Here is a 17,651-nt window from a genome sequence, read left to right on the forward strand (position 1 = left end):
CGACTCTTATCTCGAGGCTGCTGAAGGACAGCCGTGTGTGTGTGTGTGTTGGTGTGTGTGTGTGTGTGCGTGCGTGCGTGTGTGTGTGTGCATGAGCACATTACACAACCATCAAAGTGAGGACATTCCGGTTTGGTTTCAGGGTTCAGGGGGCCTGGAAACACAATCTGTCTACACATGCCCTCAGAAGGATCAGAAGTCATACATATTTTAAATAAAAACCGTAAGATTCTTTTTATTATTACAGATTAATTTTTCTGCAGAATTGTACCCAAATTTTTATATTTTTCTTGTGTTTTGATGTCGTTTTCAAATTTCCATTTCAATAGTGCTCATTTGACTTTTATCTTTTTTTTGCCTTCATTTTCTAAAAAAAAAATCAGATATTTGACATTTTCTGCAGAGCTAAACACATTTCTTTCACCACACTGAACAGGAGTTGTAACTATAATTTATTTCACCAACATTTCCCTGCCCAGAAAATAAGCACCATCATTGATGACGTTCACCAGTGTCCCAAACCAATTCAATTCAATTCAGTTTATTTATATAGCGCCAAATCACAACAGAATTCGTCTCAGGGCACTGAACAGAAACATTCACATACATATAAAGACAGTTAATAAAGGTATTTACCTAAGGAGCCAACAGATTGCTTTGAGTTTTCACTTCATCGCAGTCTCCCATTCTAAGCAAGCACAGAGGCAACAGTGGAAAGAAAAAACACCCTGATGAGGAAGGAACCTCCAGCAGAACCAGGATCAGGACAAGCGGCCATCTGCTTTGACCAGATTTATTCGTATCTTTTGGAGAAGAACCAGGATTTGAGGTCTCTGATTGTTGAGTTATCTTAATAGAAGCTAAGTTTAAGGGATGAGTGAGAATCACCCCAAGTTTTTTAAGATACTGATTGGAGGTTAGTTACAAGGTTTTTAATCTGGTAGACAGAGTTTGTGGTCTTTCCTTTTCGTAAATAGGTGGGGGATAGATGGTGCATTTTACCCAAGGATGCCACTTTCCATGGAAAAGTCTGCAAGAGAATTCCTAAGAGATGAGTACAGCTGAAAGTTGACAGATTCAGGAGCATCAATGTGGTTTTCGCCCATGTCGTGAAATACTGGACCAGAACTACACCCTGCCAAAGATAAGAGGGCGAATGGGAGTTTGTCCAACCACTCATGTGTTTTGTTAACTTTAAGAAGACTTAAGACCATGGCCTTCATGATCCCCTGTTAGGCGTATAAGATTTCAGATTCTAGATGTGTATAGAGTAGGAGTTTAGTTGACATTGCAGGTAGTAAATGCACTTTCACACCTGGAAAGTCGGGGAAACTTTGACTGGGCTGGGAATGCTGGAAATTTTCACATCTTCATTTGGTTTGGTTCACTTTCACACTGCACTTAGGACCGTGAATCATACTACTTGGACAACAGTTTCCAACGGCTGCTCATTTGGAGCATCTCAAATGAGCCTTGACCATGAAGGAAAAATACATAAGTAAGAAGGAAAAAAAACTGTCTCATCAGGACTGAAAATGGAAATTCATCCCTTTAAGTCGGCAACAAAAACAAACAATTGAGCAGCACCAAATTTATGCAGTGCGTGGGTTTCTGTTTTTACTTTAGTGACCAAATTTCTATGTCACTTCCTCTTTTTGGTTCGCTGGATCATCTGTTTGCATCTGTTTGGCGGCTGTGGCTGAGTGGTTAGAGCAGTCGTCCTCCAATGCAAGAGTTGGGGGTTCGAATCCAACAGCAGTCACATGTCGAATTGTCCCTGGGCAAGACACTGAACCCACTGATGTGTGTCCCATCAGTGTATGAATGTGATCTAAAGCTTTAGAATGATTTGTTCAATTAGCTTTGTAGCGATCTAGTAGAGTGCTATATGAATGGGTAAATGAGGACACAGATTGTAGTGTAAAGTGCTTTGAGTTTCTAGAAATAAGATAGAAAGGCTCTATATAAGTACAGTCCATTTACCATTTCATACGGAGCAAACCAGTGTCCAAGTATTCAGGCAGATGAAACTTTGGATGAGCTTTCATACCTGCCCAAATGTGCATACGTTTCGTGAAAACAAATTCTGGTCCCTTTACAACAGACCATTCAGCTCAGGGTTGAAAGCTCCCTAAGTGAACCTTGTTGCCAGTGAGTGTTGGACTATGACAGGGTCAATCTTTGTCTGGCTAGAACTTTTACTAACTGAATTTCTCAGTGCAGCTGAGAGGTGAAGGAACATGGTTTGGTGAAGCATCTCTTCTCTTTGCAGACGATGTGGTCCTGTTCAGTTAATGGAATGGTTTAGAGCGGAGTGTGAAGCAGCCATGACGAAGCTTAGCACCTTCTGGCATGACTTGGACTTGAAAAATTCAAGACAAAACTACATATCTGCTAAAACCTAAAATGGAAAATTCTGACACATTTGGGACTTTTAAAGGTCTAAATTTGAGATGATACAATTTGAAACTGAAGAAATGGGCATGTGGTGGCACAGAGGTTAAAGAAGGTGGGCCTGTGATCAAAAGGTCGCCGGTTCAACTCCCCGAACCAACAACATCAAAAAACATGGGTGGAAAAGATGTAATCTCACATCTGTCTCTGCCCTCATTTGCCCTACTCTAGGCCCTTGAGCAAGGTCCTTAACCATTTACCATCTGCTCCCCCAGGTGCCCTAGATGGCAGCTCTCTGCTTCACATAGAAGACTGTGGTAGCTCGATGGTTCTGTGGTTGCGTCAGGAAGGGCATCCGGTGTAAAAACAATTGCCACGTCTTCGTGCGAGTTAGTTAGCTGTGGCGACCCCTGAGGAAGGGAGCAGCCGAAAGAAGAAGAAAATTTGAAACATAAGACTGAAGAAACTCTGGCTAGGCGGTTTGGGACACAGTGTCTTAATGAAGAAGATCTGAGCTGAAAGCAAAATGTGTCTATTCACCAACTGATCTACGTTCTAACCCTCACCTATAAGATGTAGGTAGTGTCAGAAGGAACAAGATCATTGGCAAGAACTCCTGGACACCATCCAAAGACGGTAAAAGAGGTGCCAATGGGTCCAGACCTCAGGGTAAACGCAGGACTTGCTGGAGGGCTCAAATTTCACTAGGGGTGCACCGATTACAGTTTTCTGGCCGATCACCGGTTTCTAAAAAGCCTGACCTGCCGATTCCGATTTGGGCCGATACCGATTTTGTTTTATAAGCGACACGGTCAGGTGTTATAATAAGGTCACAATGCACCTTCAATATTCCAATCTTATTTTATTGAAAAACATACCCTTGAACAATATCCTGGAAACAGTACAAACTTGTTTTAACTGGCCATGAGGTAGTGCTCTGAAATATAAATGAAGTTCAGACAATTGTTGTTAAAGCAAAAAAAATAAAAATCGGTTTCTCGTGCAAGTATCGGCCAATTTCCGATTTCCCAAAATTAAGGAAATCGGGGCCGCCGATTTATCGGTGCACACCTAAATCTCACAGCTGGTCTGGGAACAACTCAAAGCTCAAAGCTGGAGGAGGAAGCTGTCAGGAGGCGCCTCTATGACCTCAATTCAGGTAGAGGGCCAAAAATGGACAGATAGGGTCAACTTTTTAGATCCGATGTTCAAACGTTGCGCTCTTAGTTTATAAGATAACCAGGTGTTGACCTTCATCGTTACTTGTAGAGAAAACAAAATGCCCATCCACTTTCTAATAGCATCCAATCACCCGCTTCAGATGCTATCATCCATTAAACGGAAGTTATTAGTTATCATCCCCATACGTAGCATTCAGACTGCCCCTCCTTTACCTCCTAGTAGGTTTAAAGGTACATTCTTATAGCTGATAATACAGCCACGTGGTTAGGTTGAGAGTCAAGGGTGTAGGGGGTTACGTTTACGGGTCTGGGGGTTAGGTTTAGGGTCAGGGTTAGGTTAAGGCTCAAGGGTAAGGGGGTTAAGTTTAGGGTTAGTGGTCTGGGTCAGGTGTAAGGTTAGGCTTAGGAAAAGGGTTACATAAATCTGACTAAAATGCACTCCCAGTTTTACACGCGAGCCGCGATGCATGTTATCACAGATAAAAAATGTAACTTTAAACCTAGGAGGGAACAGTCTGAACACAACCTATGGGGATGATAACTAATAACGTCCAATTAATGGACTGATAACATCCAAAGCCGCTCATCCAATGATGCACGGTGGTGGCAGAATCGTAATATGGAAGGCTTTGTGTCTTTATAATGTGGAGACATTCTGGTGTCACATCTGCTGCCTCTCACAAAAATCATCAAAGTTTTGACCTTCACCTGTCAGTGGTCTTAATGTTGTGGTTAATTTCAGAACAAGTAATAAAAAAAAAAAAAAAAAAAAAGCAACTTAAAAATGAAAACGTATACATTTTTGAAGTGAAAAATTAACGTTAAAGAGTTTTTACTTCTCAAGTTTTCATATTTTCATCAGATCGACATTCATTTTTACAGAAAATACATCGAAAATATCAAAAAAACGACAGCGTTATTTTAAAAGGTTGTCCAACATCAGCATTATGTAAAAACAAATGTTTGTGCAAAAGTGTGAATATTGAAAAAAAATAAAAAATAAAAAAAACAAGTCACAATAAAGCTAAATGTTATGAAACTGCAGATAATTATCAATATGTCATTTATGAAATCAAACAAACTTGCCTTAATCAGTGAGTTAATTAAGTAATTTAACATGTTTGGCCTAAAAATAGTGGAATAAAGAAGTTTATTTAATGTTAAATTAAAGGGAGGGCATTAATACTGACATAAAATAAACTTTAAAGATTTAATAATTATGTGAACACAAATAAAAACGTGAATTTAAACTGACTTTAATCAAAAAGTCATTTCAACTGACCTTCTTCTTCTGTGGTGTTAAATCCAGTTTTTACTTCAGGTTTTAAATCCATCCTCATCGATCCGCCGCGCGCACGCGCGCGCTCAGCACGCACGTCGCGTGAACCCGTGCACGCGAACACAAAGGACGGCGGCGATGAGTTCACCTGAGCACGCACGTGTGCGCGCGTGCGCAGGACAGGACCACCATCCAAACAATTTGGGGTCCAAAAGAAAAGAGACGCACGAAGTGGAAAAGAAGAAGAAGAAGAAGAAGAAGAAGGAGCTCTCCTCCGCGCGCGCAGCAGCTCTGTCCTTCCTCCTCTGTCCTTCCTTCTGTCCCCCTCTTCCTCAGTCCTTCCTCTCCTCCACGCGGACTCCCTCGCTTCTCTCTGTCTGAGCCGCTCACGCGATCCAGGATTCGATTTCCCAAATTATGATTCGCGTTTCCGTTATGGGCCTTTCAGAATAAAACCAATAGGAATAAATACATTAAAAAAATACAGTCAAATACATAATTTCTGCAGGAATTTTTATAATTTTCAGTTTTCTACTTCAATTATTACTGAGATGCATATTTAGAAAATTAATTTATTAAAACTCAACATGTTTTTTCTTTTTTTTTTTCTTTCCAGCTGTTCCCTCTTCAGGTGTCTCCACAGCGAGTCATCCTCCTCCATCTCTGTCCTCTGTCCTCACTCCAACTACCTTCATGTCCTCTCTAACTGCATCCATACATCTCTTTGTATTTTTCTTGGCATCTGCATTTCTAACATCCATCCATTCATTTTCTACTCGCTTCTTCCTTTTCAGGTCACGGGGGTCATTCTACCAGTATACCCACTGTCCCTCCTCTGGACATGTCCAAACTATCTCAGTCTGGCCTCACACCTGGGATACACCCAGGTGGAGCAGTGGGCAGCTATTGAGCACCCGGGGAGTAATTATGAATTGTTATCTTGCTCAGAGACACCACGACATGTGGGAATGGCTGGGAGTCGAGCCGCGACTTTCTGGTCCCAGATCGGCTGCCCTGTCTCTACCCCATCTTGGCCTCCTTATCCATCCTTGTCACTCCTAAGGAGAACCTCAACATCTTCATTTCTGCCACTTCCAGTTTTTTTCTCCAGTCTTTTTGTCCATGTCTCTGTCTCCAGACCATACAACATAGCTGGTCTCACCACTGTCTTGTAAAATTTTCCTTTAACCTTTGCTGACACCCTTTGTCACAAATCAATCTCGAATATTTTCTCCATCCACTCCATCCTGTCTGGACTCTCTTTTCCACCTTTTTACCATCCATCCATTTATTATCTTCCACTTGTTCCAAAGTCGGGTCACGTCACTACTTTACCACACTCCCCATTTTCCTGGACAGTGGACCCCAAGTACTTGAAGCACCTTTGTGACCTCTGCTCCTTGTAGCCTCTCTGTTCCACCGACCTTTCTCTCATTCACACACATGTACTCTGTCTTACTACGGCTGACTTTCATTCCTCTTCTTTCAAGTGCATACCTCCACCTCTCCAAGTTCTCTTCCACCTGTTCCATGTTCTCACCACAGATCACAATGTCATCTGCAAACATCATAGTCCTAGGGGATTCCTGCCTGACCTCATCTGTTAGTCGGTCTATCACCAGAGCAAACAAGAAGGGGCTTAGAACTGATCCTTGATGCACTCCCACCTCCACCTTGAAGCTATCTGTCACTCCTGCAGCACATCTACTCTAGTATCTACATGTACAGTCCTACTAGTGCTTAGCGTATTTTTAGTTGAATGTTTTTCTTAGTTCATATCTTAGACCTTGTTACTGTTTTTCTTTACAATTTATACTTTTGTTGGACGTAACTGTGACCCTGTGTACACGATTTTGTTCCACCTCATGTACCACATATGGTGCGCATGACAAATAAAGGAACTTTGACTGACATCTCACCACTGTCCTGCTGTCCTCATACATGTCCTGTACCAGTCTAACACACTTCTCTGCCACTCCAGATTTCCCCATTGAATACCACACCTCCTCCCTCGGCACCCTGTCAGATGTTTTCCTGAATCCGCAAAGACACAATGGAGTTCTTTCTGACCCTCTCTGTACTTCTCCATCAGCATCTTCAAAACAAAGATGGCATCTGTGGTGCTCTCAACTCATTGTCAACTTGTTCTATGCTGATTAAAAAAAACATTTCCTTGACATTTTAATTCAATTTCGTGATTTATTTCCACATTTGTTTGTCAAATTGGAGATTTGCCATAGTCATAGAACAGTGGATCCGATCTTTACTCCTGTTAAAGGGGTTACTGGAGTTTGACTCATCAGCCCACATGTTCTGAGGATCTAAACATCTTTGGATCTCTGGGTGTCTCCTCTGGTCTGGGAACAGCTTGGGATCATCCAGAAGGAGCTGGAGAGGGTGTCTGGAGAGAGGAGGTCTGGGTTTACCTCTTGGACATGTTACTTCCACAACCAGAGTCATCAGATTTACCAGAGCCCACGGACCTCAGATGAGAGGAATCGGATGAAAAAATGGAAAACTAGGGGGTTTAGACATTTAATCTGAAAAACCATTGATCTCTCTGCTTTAAGAAACTAGACTTTCAAATTTCAAAGGAATGGGTCTTTTATTTTGAAGGACAAAATAAAGCAGTTCCGTTGTCCCACTAGTTAAAACTGAAATATTTGCACACATTTGTGTTTCACACAAGAATTATGTATATGCACAAATGTGTATGTATGTGTGTATAAGCATAATTTCTACTTTTAAGGTTCGAGGTTCTTTATTGTCATTCGCATCACATGTGGTACACGAGGTGGAATTAAATTGTGTACTCAAAGTCCCACTTACACCCAAAAAATAGCAAAAATATAAAGTATAAAAAGAAACAGTACACAAGGATCTAAGATATATGCTAAACAATAATAATGCAAATAATACAGAATATTAAACAGCAGCCCGAACATGAGCTTGTAGTGAGCAGATGGGTATGAGTATAGCAGCTTAAAGACAAAAGATCAGCAGTATGAGATAATCAGCAGCATGTGATCAGCAGCATGGATAATCAGCAGCGCAGATAAGTCACATGTCACCAATCAGAGTGGCATTAGTGATTTTTTTTTCTTCTTACATTGACGATCCTTTCCAGCACTAGACTGAACCTTCAAGACTTAAAAACACAAATACATAAGTTTGTTTTGCATATTTCTGCTAACATGTACATGTTAAGCTAACGTGTATAATATAATGTCACATGAGACAATTTACAGAATATGTCATATTCCTAAAGTATATTGTAAATATGTTTTTATAAAGCATGCTAGCTATGCTACAACATATGATGTCATATCAGCAATTAAAGTGGCATTACAGCAATTTTTATTCTCACTGTGGTTTTCCTGGTTCGGGATTTACGAGTCTAACCACTTCAGGGTAGAAGCTGTTCCTCAGTCTAGTGGTTCTACACTTAATGCTCCTTAATCTCCTTCCTGAGGGGAGTGGGGGGGGGCAAAAAGTGTGTGTGCTGGGTGAGTGGGGTCCTTCATGATGCAGGTGGCCCTCTTCCTGCATCTGGAGGTGTAGCTGTCTGTGATGGTGGTGAGGCGGACTCCAACAGACTTCTGTGCAGCCTTCACCACTTTTTTTTTTTTTTTTTTGCAGCTGTGCAGCCTCCATGCCACACGTTGATAATGGAGCACAGGATGCTCTCCACTGCTCACCCGTAGAAGGAGGTGAGGACTGAGCTTCCCAGAGCAGCTCACCTCAACCGCCTGATGAAGTAGAGATTATTTATTTTATTTTATTTGCACAAAAGACTCCTAATTTCCTACCATCTTTTTTTCTCTGGGCCTGTTAGAGCTCTTGGAGTAAAATGTAATCAGTTTAACTTCCTGGTAAAGTTATCAGAGATGTAATGAACTTTTATCACAAGGAGGAAAGGTAATGTTCTGTTTGTGATTCCACAGTGCCTCCAAGTGGATACAGTAAGTACTGCAACTCGTTATCGTCCAGTTAGAGATTGAACCACCTACATGTATAATGTGCATATGGAAATGCTTCTTAATTCACTTAGTCATCAAACAGATGGTTTTAGTCTGAAATAAAAACACCCACTCCTGGTAAAAGTAAAATCCACCCTCTTTCAGTTTTTAGGTTTCAAACACATAAAAATTCAGATCTGGTCTTTATCCGGTTCTATAATGATTCTTATCCAACATCAAGTCTAGCACAGAAGATTCCACACTGCTGTTAGTTATTCAGCTGAAACAAAACGGAAAAGTTATGAGTGGAAAAACTACACTGACGAATATGAATGCAACACTTTTCTTCTTGCTCCTATATTTCATGAGCAGAACTCAAAGATCAAAGACTTTTTCTACGTACATAAACGGCTGTTTTCTCTCAAACTTCGCTCACAAATGTGTGCAAATCTGTGTGAGTGAGCACTTCTCCTCTGCCGAGATAATCCATCCACCTCACAGGTGTCATATGTCACCATGCTGATTAGACAGCACGGTGACTGCATAGATGTACATTAGGCTGACCACAATAAAAGGCCACTCTAAAACGTGCAGTTCTATCACACAGCGCAATGCCACAGACGTTGCAAGTTTTGAGGAAGTGTGCAATGCTGACTGCATGGATGGATTATCTCGGCAAAGGAGAAGCGCTCACTAACACAGATTTACGCAAATCTGTGAACTATAATTGAGGAAAAGGCCTATTGTGTACATGGAAAAATGATCTTTGGAGTTCAGTTCATGAAAAATGGGAGCAAAAACAAAAGTGCTGCGTTCCTATTTTTGTTCAGTTTAAGTCCAGGTGAATGTTAACGCAATAACTGGGTTGTAAAACATCAGCAATGACCTAAAAAAAAGAAAGCAATTGTTGCCGTCTGTCAATCTGGAAAAGGTCAAAGGTCATTTCCAATCTATTTGGAGATCCATCAATCTACAGACAAGAAGATTATTTACAAGTGGAAAACATTTGAGACAGCTGCTCATCTCCACAGGAGTGGACATCCCAGAAAATTCACCTGAAGGTCAATCTATCAACTCAACAGGTACAACCAACTTGTGTTTAACTTTCCTTTAAGATCCAATGAGATTCCCCCCTCCCCGCCGGGGACGGCCGGGTCTTGGTAGATTTGCAGTGGTCTGATACTCCTTCCATTTCAATATGATTGCTTGCACAGCGCTCCTTGGGATGTTTAAAGCCTGGGAAATCTTTTTGTATCCAAATCCGGCTTTAAACTTCTCCACAACAGTATCTCGGACCTGCCTGGTGTGTTCCTTGGTCTTCGTGAAGCTCTCTGCGCTTTGAACAGAACCCTGAGACTATCACAGAGCAGGTGCATTTATACGGAGACTTGATTACACACAGGTGGATTCTATTTATCATCATCAGATATTTGGGACAACATTGGATCATTCATAGATCCTCACTGAACTTCTGGAGTGACTTTGCTGCACTGAAAGTAAAGGGGCCGAATAATATTGCACGCCCCGTTTTTCAGTTTTTTTGTTGTTAAAAAAGTTTGACACATCCAATAAATTTCATTCCACTTCACGATTGTGTCCCAGTTGTTGTTGGTTCTTCACAAAAAATTAAAATTTTACATCTTTATGTTTGAAGTCGCCAGGGCAGCACGGTGGCGCAACTGGTAGAGCTGCTGCCGCTCAGCGAGCAGGTCCTTGGTTCAAACCCCGGTCCAGGGGCCTTTCTGGATGGAGTTTGCATGTTCTCTCCGTGCATGCGTGGGTTTTCTCCGGGTACTCCGGTTTCCTCCCACAGACCAAAAACATGCATGTTAGACTGATTGGAAGAAGTACCATTATGTTGAACACATTGCCTCCGACCTGAGAGATAATTAGAAAACCAACCAATAATGCACAACAACAAACACATATCAGCTCATTCCAGCTGTCAGCATGGCAGTGGAGGGCTAATGGTTTGGACTCATGCAGTCAGACTATGAATTCTTCTTCATTTCACAGGATGCTAGAGTCAAATGTGAAACCATCTGTCTGGCAGCTGCCACTTGGGACAAAGTGGGTACTTATACAACAGAACAACAATCCCAAGCACAACAGCTAATCTACAACAAAATGTCTCAGAAAGAAAAGAATCAAGGTGCTGCAACAGTCCAGTCAAAGTCTAGAATCTCAAAGTTCTTTCATAAGATGCATCAGCCCAGGACTGAAGAATCTACGCCAAACTTCCTCCACAACCAAGTGAGACGCTGATAAAATCCTATTTAGAAAAAAAAAAGCATTACTCGAGTTCCTGCTTCTGAAGGATGTTCTACAAGCTGCTGGATCAGTGGCTGGAAACAGTTTTCTAACTTTTTGGCTAGTAAAATGTTAACAGTTTAGACCCCTGCTTTACTAGAAGCATGTAAACGTCATTTGACGACATTAACTGATTGGGGACTGCCCCGTGATGTGTGCTATTACTTTTATTGGCATTTTGAGTTACCATGGCGACGTATTTTGCAAACAAAGATGCCAAATTTCCCACAGGAAATGAATAGTAGAAAACTCTGCACAGAAACTGAGTAGCATATGAAGCCATTTTGGTTCAACATGCAAGGAAGGCAGTGCATTATGCAATGCATGGAAGGCACCTTCTAAAACGGATTAACGTTTGAAGCCATTTTGATTCAAGATGGCTGCCACAGCAGCCTCAGCAAACACATAATTGACTATAAATCAGTTATTTTTTTATATATTGGGATGAAATTTAGTAAGGTTGTAGCTGAGAGCGAGTTGTTATACGTTCCTAATGCAAATCAAAAATCCAAGATGGCCGACTTAGCTAAAAAAGAAAAAAAGATGATAACGCTCCCATTTTTAGAGCTATTCAGCTGAAATTTGGTATAGTGGTAGCTGACAACAATCCCAAACATATAGTCATATCACATTTTAAAATTGTCAGCAGCTTGGCAGTCCCCATCAAAGTTTCTCCAGGAACTTTCTAGTTAATACATATCATTGTGTCTCATTCAGTTTAAAGAAAAGTTACTTCATTACATGGTGACCAACTTCCCCAAAACACAGATCAGTTTATTTTTATCTACATCTTTGTTGTAAACTTGTGGTTTGGGTTGAACATGTTGAGCAACAAATAGGTGACTGGCAGTGTTGGGAATGTTACTTTTAAAAAGTAATTAATTATAGTTACTAGTTACTTCTCCCAAAAAGTAACTGAGTTAGTAACTGAATTACTCCCCTATAAAAGTAATTAGTTACCAGGGAAAGTAACTAAAGTAACTATTGTTTGTTTGTTTGGTTTAAGTTGAGATATATCTACGAATTTAAAGTAGAATTGCAAAGACAAGTACTTAACACAAAACTTTTAATACTTACTGCACCTCAACAGAACATGACTGGTTGACATACTATACTTCAAGTTTTTTCTTCATTACAAAAATACAGTTTAACAAAATAACATAACAATTGTGTTTTTAGCTTTATGTACACACTGTACTGTTCAAGTGTTTTCTTAGAAACAAAAGTAAACAGTTAAAATAAGTGTTTTAACTCTGTAGTGTAAAATAAAATCAAACCCTCACACAACTGGTTCTTCAAGTATTTTCTTAAAAACAAAATAACCATTTTAACAATACGAAGTACTTTTAAAACAGTACTGAAAATCTGAATTACCTGAACAAACCCAACATTAGCTACTAAACTATCCATGCATAGATGGATTCATTTATCCACTCAGTCAACCCAGTCATCTGCTGACCATCTTACCCCTTAAACCAGTGATTGTATCTTAGAAGTAGAAGCCTTTCAAACTTCTGGTCAGAAAGTCTGTTCCTCTTTGGAGTGAAGACAAGCTTCCCTAAGCTAAACAGTCTTTCCACAGGGGCACTAGATGGAGTGGCTGCATTGTATTTGAGTGAAATTTTCTTTACAAGTGGAAATCCATTAAGACTGTCCATCCCTTGTGCTCCTGATTTGAAATAATCAGCAACTTGGCTTTCAGCAGTAGCAGAGGTGTCATCCTCATCCTCAAAGGAGAAGAACTCATCCTCCATGGCTGACTCAGTGCATGCTGGTGTGATGGTAGTACCTGTTCGCTGGTCTTCATTTTGAGCACTTTTCCGGCACTCTGCTAGCAGACTTGCCTTGGCCTTGGCCTTCCTGTCCTGCATCCGCAGCCAACGTAGTTTAAACTTGGGCAGAGTCACAGCAGCCAAGACGGCATTCTCACTTTCCAGCACCTCTGCAAATCTTGTTTTGATAGCCTGCAATGATATACAAAGTAAATATTATACTGACTATCCATACACACACACACACAGCATTACACATTGTAAGTTTACAAATATATTTAATTTTACATTGTATCTTTTCATTATGTGTTTAAAAATATATATTAGTTCTTACTGTAACAATTGCCTCTGGAAGGTCAACGAGGATTTGCAGACCACTCTTCAGGTCCAGGGTCTTCAACATCAATGTCTCCAGTGTGGGTAGGAGTGTGCCATGGAAACAGTTGTCTTCTCCCTGAAGTATGTCTAAGGCTACTGTTAGTGGCTTCATTACCATACAGTATTCCTTGAGGAACTGATGCTCCCGTTCTGTGATGGATTTCAAAACAAACTCGGAAGAGATGGTGTTCAGTGCAACTATAGGGATCTCACAGATGCGAGCAAGGGCATCATAAAACGAGTTCCATCTTGTACTGCAAGGGACTAGCAGCTTCCTTGCGATTACATCATCAACAGTCTCTGCAGCCACAGTTGAACGGCTAGCCTTGTTCCATAAAGCTGTGCATTTGGTTGTAGCACTCCTGTATATTGCTTTTGTTTCTGGTCTTGACAGTATCCACTTGTCAACATCAGTACATGAAACAAGGTTTAAAGTGTGTGATGCACATCTCTGATGTGGTGGCAAAGTAATTACATCATCATTATCATCATCACCAACACTGTTTTGCAAGACATCATTAATGTTCACAAATGTCACCTCATCTTCATCATCATCAGACTCATCATCCTCCACAGGCTGGTACTTCTTGAAGGCTTTGACAAAATTAGAGCCATTATCCGTGACAGTTGTTATTTTGTGGGTTATGCCATAGAATGAGTGAATGTTGTCAAGCTCAGTTGCAATACTGTCATGTGTATGACGACCTTTAAATCGTCTGCATGCCAGGGCTGCTTTTCTTCGTTCCATGCTTTGTGGATGTATCCAGTGGGCAGTTACGCCAAGATAACTTTTATTATGTGCAGTCCAAATGTCTGCAGTAGTAGAGACATATTCTAATTCTTCAAATCCAGTCTTCAGCTCGGCATTCATTTTAGCGTACTCAGCATCTATGTATTTAGAAAATGTCTTTCTGCATGGAGGACAGACGCCTGCTCTCCCCGGTATTTTGCCAATAAGGGTTCTGAATGAGTCTGAGTCAACTGTTGATAATGGGAGCATGTTTTCAACAACATACCTGCCTATCAATCGGTTTAGTTCATTCTGCGTCACAAGTTTCTGTGAAGCTGGAGCAAAAAAATCCACCTTTAACTGCTTGGACGGCGTAGCTCCGCGTTCTTCTTCGTTAGCAGAGCTCACGTTAGCCACACCTGGTCTGCTATCATCATCAGTACTGTCAACAGCAGTGTTTTTAGCCACGAGTTTTGTTGAACCATGTGCAGTTGTGAGATGCTTCATCAGATTAGAGTTGCTTACGACGGACGTAGACAAACACTTCGCTCCGGGACATAATGTACACTTCACACTCACGTTCTTGCCTTTTACCTCAAGGAGAGTAAAGTAGTGTCTGTATTTCCACTTTGAAAACGCCAGCTTTCCCTCCGGACTCGCCATTGCTGCAGGACTTCTGCTAACTTTTCAGATTTGGAGCTGCAGCGTGTGGTTTGCGAGTGAACTGAACAACAAAACCTCTGATTGGCTTACCTCTCTTTACCTGTTACTCTACCTTAGCCAATCATCATCATCCTTTATATGATTGTTTCACCCCTCCCTCCTACCCTCACCAAGGAAAAAAAGTAAACAAACAGCTTACGACAAAATAACGTACCCCATTTAGTGGTTGTAACGGTAACGGCGTTGTAACGATAGACATAGTAACGACTTAGAGTACCCGTTAATGAAAAAAATAACGCCGTTTGTAACGCCGTTTATTTGTACTCCGTTATTCCCATCACTGGTGACTGGACAGTACACTAATGTTTAAAGTCTGAGTTTCTAATGTCTAAACCATCACATGGCACTCATGTGATGACTTAGACAAAACCAAAACCTCGGTAACTTGGAATATTTGGAAATTTGTTTTACTCATGTCTGTCCTCTGACCTCTATGTGTTGACACATGAAAATAAATTAGCTGATTGACAACATGACAGAACAGCCACATTTCATTCTCTTGCATTTTACTTGAATTGTAGGCCTATAAAATAGATTTAGCTGTTTAAACAGACTGTTTATAAGCATTACGTGAATATAGTTTTAGCTATAGGCATCTCAGCAGATCAGTTTGAAGCTTTCACCTTGAACTTCCTTCAGCCTCCAGAGAGCAAAGAGGAAGTGGTTTCTTCGCGTTTCTCGAGAAAACAGGTCACTGTCTTTGTCACAAGCTTCCCTACGATTAAATGCATCTTTAAAGCTGCTCAATTTCTCTAACTAAAAAAAAAGTTTTTTTCCCCCCTTGGTAGAACTTGTGATGAAAGTTTTAGCATCCTGATTTAGCAAAAAAAAAAAAAAAGAATTAAAAAAGTAAAATGGTATTTTTATAGCTTGGGTCTGTGAAGATTAAATGTTGAATTTATTAGGCAATGCAAAACCGCAGTCTATGTAGAATGTTGTTTCAAACTGGTAAAAACTCATAGAGGCATAAACAAGCATTTTGAGTTGCATTTTTAAAACTTAGTATTGTATCTGATCACTTTACCCCACCAGAAAGTCCCTTAAATCTAAAATGAACACACAGATAAAAAGTTGTATCATCTGCGTATAAAGTGACTGCAGGTGTTGCAGTATTTTCAAGTGTCTGTGAAACAAAACTCCAGTTTGAGTCAAGTTATTTGATCTTAGTATTACATTAGGTAATTTAAATAGATTATAAATCCAATATTTATCTGAATCTCTCGACCTTGACCTCTCCAAGTGGCTTTAAGTATCAAGTTCCTGTGAAAAACCAATGCAGACATGTTCTTGTTTCTAATTTTCTACATCGCCTTACAACCTCGCTGTTTTTTATTTATTTTTATGTTACATTTTCTTTGAAATACCATTTTATTTTCACTTGTTATTCTCAATTTGTACACATCCTTTATGATTGTCTATTGTTGTCTGTGTTGTCATCACTCTTTGTTAAAACCAGTTCTCTCTTGTAAATGAGTCCCCGAGGCTCAATTGGATTATCCCGTCTAAATAAAAGGTTGAATGAATGAAAAATATGAACATACAAAGAGCAGTATCGTCTGCATATAAAGTGATCGCCCAGACACCAGTGCAGGTGGTGCAGCATTTTAAAGTGTCTGCGAAATAAAACATCAGCTTTATTTGAGTTATGCAAGTTTAGTATAATGTTAAGCAATTTAAACGCATCTGTAAACCCCTTGCACATTTTAGGAGGCAGGTTCCACCTCAACAATGATCTGTTAAAGCTGCTGGGATCAGGCAGATTGAGACTGCAAAAGAGTTTCTACCTGCAGGCCATCCGCATACTGAACACACACATCATTGTAAATACCACACAAATGTGTACCTTGATAATAACACTGGTCATTTAGCTTTCAATCTGAATTATTTGCAGTGTATTATAACTTTATATCAGAACATTTTTCTCCCACTGTGATATTTCAATCCCAATTTAATTTTTACCTTTAAACTCAAGAACGGTTTTAACGCTATGATTGCATTTATGTTTCATTTCACAATAATTTGCATTAAATTGTACACCTTTTTGTTTCTTGTATATTACTTGTGACATAGTGCACTCCCCACCCCTCCCCATTTCATGGCATGTTTTACTTTCTAAAGAGTAATTTACTGTTAGAGACAAGCCTTGAACCTTAATAAATGGAACACGAACATACAGATAAGGAGGGGTGTACAGTACTCTGCATATGAAGTGATTGCACCTTGTGCATAGTTTTAAGGTGTTTGTGAAATCAAACCTCAATGGAGACGACTTCTTATCACAGCTTGCTGAGGTTTTAACATATTGTCTTTGAGCTGCATTGTGGGAGGAGGGTGCTGTGACTTTGGCTGCCATGTGGTCAGATGGTAGGTGGTAAAACGTTCTCACTTCAGAGAAAATCTCCAAAAGCCCTGTTACTTCCATTAACCTTTAAATCCTTTAATATTCAACAGCTTTATCAGCTCTGTGGTGATTATATCAGAGAGGACCAGGAAGTATTTGTTGGTTTCTAATGACAATCCAGCAGCGCCTCCGACTGCTCTTCAGATTGAATTGGTCTCAGGTTTTTTTCTGTGCACAACGGAAACCTGTGCTAATGCCGTTAGGGCCAATGTCAGCTTCAGTAAATTGGATATGAATAAAGAGTTTATTTGATGTTACTTGGACTTCTGCAACCTGCACGTCAACATTTAAAAATAACACGAACAACAGTTCAGACAGACTTGATATCTGATAAACACTTAAAAAAAATAACAATTGTACGGAAATTGTGGTCAAGTAAATGCGTGAACAGAGGTTTAGTTTCTGTCTCCTGCAGTTTTTGTACATTTTTAAGTAAGTGGCTCAGTTTTCTGGTCCAACACTTTACAATACATGGTCCAATATAATGGTCCCAGGGGCAGGTACTTCTTTAGAAGGTTCCCACG

At 40.3% G+C, this 17,651-nt stretch overlaps 1 long non-coding RNA gene across 1 annotated transcript in view; it reads right to left on the minus strand.

Moving 5' to 3' along the window:
• LOC119428873 overlaps positions 1 to 5,031 on the minus strand; it is a 15,589-nt gene extending 10,558 nt beyond the window's left edge. The window contains exon 1 of the long non-coding RNA XR_005187724.1: positions 4,858 to 5,031. This is a non-coding gene — a long non-coding RNA (uncharacterized LOC119428873). The remainder of the gene's footprint in view (positions 1 to 4,857) is intronic.
• Positions 5,032 to 17,651: the final 12,620 nt, after the last annotated feature.

Source organism: Nematolebias whitei, chromosome 23 (genome assembly GCF_014905685.2).
Source record: "Nematolebias whitei isolate Nwh7 chromosome 23, NemWhi1, whole genome shotgun sequence".
Classification (NCBI taxonomy): Eukaryota; Metazoa; Chordata; class Actinopteri; order Cyprinodontiformes; family Rivulidae; genus Nematolebias; species Nematolebias whitei.